The following is a 6,000-nucleotide window of genomic DNA, read 5'->3' as shown; positions in this document are numbered from 1 at the left end:
ACTTTTTTCTCTGAGCGATTTAACTAACACCTGTTCTTATTCTTTACTGTTTTTCCTTCACTTTTACAGTACATGGGACACTAGAAATAACTTACTGATCTTGCCAGTGACATAAAGTATTATCAAAGTCATAGATTCCAAGTCATTTGAATGACTTAATATCCTATTTGTAATATATATTACAGACTGTAGAATACTACCAATAAAATAAATTCCTACCAGTGACAAAGAACATAACCCATGATTGTCTTAAAAGTTACCAGTGATAGAATCCTAAAAGTGAGAAAGAATCCTTCGGTGGCTTAAAATATTACCTGTGATAGAACTGTACCAGTGAGAAATAATCATTCATGTATCTTAAAATATTACCTGTGATAGAACTGTTCCAGTAATATAGAATTCTTCCTGTGTCTTAAATAATTACCTGTGATAGAACTGTACCAGTGAGAAAGAATCCTTCATGTGTCTTAAAATATTACCTGTGATAGAACTGTACCAGTAACATAGACTCCTTCATGTGTCTTAAAATATTACCTGTGATAGAACTGTAACAGTGAGAAAGAATCCTTCATGTGTCTTAAAATATTACCTGTGATAGAACTGTAACAGTGAGAAAGAATCCTTCATGTGTCTTAAAATATTACCTGTGATAGAACTGTAACAGTGAGAAAGAATCCTTCACGTGTCTTAAAATATTATCTGTGATAGAACTGTACCAGTGAGAAAGAATCCTTCATATTTCTTAAAATATTATCTGTGATAGAACTGTACCAGTGAGAAAGAATCCTTCATATTTCTTAAAATATTACCTGTGATAGAACTGTACCTGTGAGAAAGAATCCTTCACGTGTCTTAAAATATTACCTGTGATAGAACTGTAACAGTGAGAAAGAATCCTTCATATTTCTTAAAATATTACCTGTGATAGAACTGTACCAGTGAAAAAGAATCCTTCATATTTCTTAAAATATTACCAGTGATAGAACTGTACCAGTAACATAGAATCCTTCATGTGTCTTAAATTATTACCTGTGATAGAACTGTACCAGTGAGAAAGAATCATTTTATGTGTCTTAAAATATTGCCAGTGATAGAACTGTACCAGTGAGAAAGAATCCTTCATGTGTCTTAGAATATTACCAGTGATAGAACTGTACAAGTGAGAAAGAATCCTTTTATGTGTCTTAAAATATTCCCTGTGATAGAACTGTACCTGTGAGAAAGAATCCTTCATGTGTCTTAAAATATTACCAGTGATAGAACTGTACCAGTGAGAAAGAATCCTTTTATGTGTCTTAAAATATTACCTGTGATAGAACTGTACCTGTGAGAAAGAATCCTTCATGTGTCTTAAAATATTACCTGTGATAGAACTGTACCAGTGAGAAAGAATCCTTCATGTGTCTTAAAATATTATCTGTGATAGAACTGTACCAGTGAGAAAGAATCCTCCATGTGTCTTGAAATATTACCTGTGATAGAACTGTACCAGTAAGAAAGAATCCTTCATGTGTCTTAAAATATTACCAGTGAAAGAACTATACCAGTGAGATAGAATCCTTCATGTGTCTTAAAATATTACCTGTGATAGAACTGTACCAGTGAGAAAGAATCCTTCATGTGTCTTAAAATATTACCTGTGATAGAACTGTAACAGTGAGAAAGAATCCTCCATGTGTCTTAAAATATTACCTGTGATAGAACTGTAACAGTGAGAAAGAATCCTTCACGTGTCTTAAAATATTACCTGTGATAGAATCCTCCCAGTGAGAAAGAATCCTTCATGTGTCTTGAAATATTACCAGTGATAGAACTGTACCAGTGAGAAAGAATCCTTTTATGTGTCTTAAAATATTACCTGTGATAGAACTGTACCTGTGAGAAAGAATCCTTCATGTGTCTTAAAATATTACCTGTGATAGAACTGTACCAGTGAGAAAGAATCCTTCATGTGTCTTAAAATATTATCTGTGATAGAACTGTACCAGTGAGAAAGAATCCTCCATGTGTCTTGAAATATTACCTGTGATAGAACTGTACCAGTAAGAAAGAATCCTTCATGTGTCTTAAAATATTACCAGTGATAGAACTATACCAGTGAGATAGAATCCTTCATGTGTCTTAAAATATTACCTGTGATAGAACTGTACCAGTGAGAAAGAATCCTTCATGTGTCTTAAAATATTACCTGTGATAGAATCCTCCCAGTGAGAAAGAATCCTTCATGTGTCTTGAAATATTACCAGTGATAGAACTGTACCAGTGAGAAAGAATCCTTCATGTGTCTTAAAATATTACCTGTGATAGAACTGTACCAGTGAGAAAGAATCCTTCATGTGTCTTAAAATATTACCAGTGATAGAATCCTACCAGTGACATAGAATAAAACCTACAGTAACACAGAATCCTATCAAATGTGAAATTATGTTTCTACTATACCAAAGTTTTTATATATCTGCTCAAGTTCTTTTAAATGCTTTATTTACAGGTGCAAAAAAACACCTGGATGTTACATGACCAATGTTTATCTACTAGTAATACCCGTTCAACTCCCTAATGAGAAGTGATTAAGTTTTAATAGGCATTTTGATTAGATGTTTACCACGTTCTGTAAACAACATAACAACAACATTATTGAATTATCATGTGAGCCATCTCGTAACATGTTTTAGGTGTCTGTTCATTTATTATACATTATTCAATTTTAAAATGAACAAAACAAACATTTTCATTTGTGTGCTTATTTCAAAATATTTTGTAACTAGAAAAATAAACCTTGTAGAAAGAAATTCTGTTGTTGTGTATTAGGTAACACACTAACTGATAGTTAATGCTCTTCTAATGATTTTTTGGGGCATATGTGGCCAAGTGGTTAAGGTTGTTGACTTCAAACCACATGCTCCTCACAACTGTGAGTTTGAATCCCAATAGGGTCTTTGGACTTTTTCATGTGAGGAAACTATCTAGATAGCTTACGAAACATGGGTGGTTCTACTCAGGTGCCCATTAATGTGCCCAAAATAATGCACTCCACCAGTTAAGCTAGAAAGTATCCATATGACCTATACTATCTTGATACAACAACAAACAAACAAAACAAAGAATGCTTTTTCTTTAGCTCTTCAAATGTTATATTTTTTTGTTCCACCAAATATTAGTAATAATCATGGTATATAACCCTTACATAGTTACATGTGTAGAAGGCACAAATAAGGTTTATAGAGAACTGTGCAAGACAGTATTGGTCCTAGTCAAGCTGCAGATTTGTATTGTTTCCATAAGTTAAGGATATTGGATACAGCACCAGGTAAGTTCCTGGGTAAATCATGTCAAGAGATAGCAAAACTGCTGCAAACAAATTTCTTGGGACCCATTCATATTGCATTTTTTTCTCACTTTGAGATTTGAATGTTTTGAACTAAAAGAAAATGAACCACCTGAAAATATTGTGTTTTAATGAACATTGTTTGTTATTAAGGCAGTGGTTGTTAGCCTGACAGTGGTTGGTGATTTACCAGATAGGGATGATATGATTTTGATGGGTAATTACAGGTAAAAACATGCAAACCTGTCAAATTAGCAGGTATCTAACCGGGTAACTGTCTAGTTGCTACATGATAATTTGACAATAAACATGCAGGAAGTGGTGCCCCCTTGTCTGTAACTGCCAGCTTGACCACTGTGATTTTTAACATTCCCATTATTTAAATGAGTTTTTAGAGGTAGATGATGGGAAGAGAAAAGTGGAATATGGGATTTGTTAATGTTCAAGGTTTCTTTTGTATGAAACAATGACAAAGATACAAAAAATAATAAACTGTGCTTATTGGTTCATTGATTTTAGATATCAGTATGCAAAATAATGTCTCTTTTTTTTATTCCTTTGGTTTTTATTTTATTTTAAAACATTAAGTAATATTGACTGAAAAACTTTAATCACCTTTGTAAATAAGGAACTGTAAAGTCACACCTGATAGACAGAAATATACATGACTTGTAAATAAATAATTTATTTTCAAATGTTTATTATTTCATAGAAAAAAGTTCTTTCAACTGTCAATTTTTGTCTGTTCTTTAAGTATATAAAGATTTATCAGACTAATATGGTATTCAAAAATGTAAAGAACTTATTGTAAAATGCTTGTAATTACTTGATTACAGTCTTCAAAAGACAAAACTATGAATGAAGTGGTAACAGTATAATATTTTTGAAAGAGGACCAATCTTAAGGCAGACGACACTTTCACTGCCATTTTGCTACCTTGACAATGTTAGATCTTGTAAGGACCAAAGAGACCAGATCTTTTGACAAGTCAGGGTTAACATGTAATTTTCTGCATTGATATCATTGTTATGAGAAATGGTCATAAATTGTCAAGTTTGTAAGCCAGACGTGTCATGTTCCCCTGTCACATACTGTCCTGACAGAGGGCTATTGGTGCTCATTTACGCTTACCTAATCTAGCGTTATAATTACAGGTTGAAGTGATGACATAGTGTAATTATTGAGTACGAGATTACAGGGGGTTGAAATATTATTCAAATTTTGCCTTCATGAAAAATATGAAGTGTAAAAAAAGAAGTAAAGTTATTTTAATGTTGAGACACAAATGAGCTCATAAGTTTTTGCAAAAAAGAGCAAGACTTACAGTAGTGACTTAGTTAGTGCAGAAGCATAAAGGAGTTGTAGCTTAACTATAGTGACTTTTGAGCTTGACTATTCAAAGAATAAGGAGAGCTTTTGTACTCACCCTGGCATCAGCGTCACACTTTGGTCAAGTTTTTGCATGCAAGTTGGTATCTCCAGAACGTCTAAATGAAAAAAAGGGTTGAAACGTCAAACTAGAGAGCATAATAGGAGGTCATTGTTTAAGGTCCATAACTTGAACATGGATTTTGACAGAATAATGGCGCCTTTTGAACTTAGAAAATTCTACATTATTCGGCCTTACAAGTTTTGTTCCTCAAGTGAAAAATTGCTCTTATGTGTCACAGTAACTATAACAGTGCTGTGGCAAATAGGTCTGTATTAAAACACTGAGCATTAAAATCTGACATGTTTCCAGAGTGATTTTATCTTGCAGACAGGAAGTTACTTTTTCAGACTCTAGTCCATTTCATTAAAAATATATTAGGTAATATTAAAAGTATGAACTATTTTACTATTAAATGAAACTGCTTTAATATAATTAAATTGAATGTTTTGGGGGCAATTAGAAACATAATGCAGGCAGATGATTGGGGAAATACAGGCAGATGATTTCTAAATTGCCATGTCTGACTGATGTCCTACTGATATAGCTTTGCATGCCAATTATTAGTTTGTTAAAATGACTTAAATGATGTTTAAAATGACATCTGTTTATAAAGACATAATGATCTTCACCATTATAGAATTACATCAAATGTCAGCAAACATGTGACTTGGTGGAAACACTATGATTCATATGATAATCTCAGCAAAATACAATTCTGACAAAAAGTATTGCCATTCTAACAAAAAAAGTAATATAATTCTGATAAAAAGAAACTCGGTTTTGAAAAAAAGTAATGCAGCAATGACAAACATTGATGTTTTTCAGGCAAAAGGTAATGTAATGATGACAAACATTAATGTTTTGACAAAAGGTAATGCAATGGTGACAAACATTAATGTTATTCTGACAAAAAGTAATGCAACAATGACAAATGTTAATGTTTTGACAAAAAGTATTGCAATGATGACAAACAATAATTTTATTATGACAAAAGGTAATGCAATGGTGACAAACATTAATGTTATTCTGACAAAAAGTAATGCAACAATGACAAATGTTAATGTTTTGACAAAAGGTAATGCAATGGTGACAAACATTAATGTAATTCTGACAAAAAGTAATGCAATGATGACAAACATTAATGTTATTATGACAAAAGGTAATGCAACAATGACAAACAATAATGTTTTGACAAAAGGTAATGCAATGGTGACAAACATTAATGTAATGTAATTCTGGCAAA

This window comes from Ruditapes philippinarum, unplaced genomic scaffold (genome assembly GCF_026571515.1).
Source record: "Ruditapes philippinarum isolate M1 unplaced genomic scaffold, ASM2657151v2 ctg6732_1_1_1_1, whole genome shotgun sequence".
NCBI lineage: Eukaryota > Metazoa > Mollusca > Bivalvia > Venerida > Veneridae > Ruditapes > Ruditapes philippinarum.
This window is presented reverse-complemented; position numbering follows the sequence as displayed.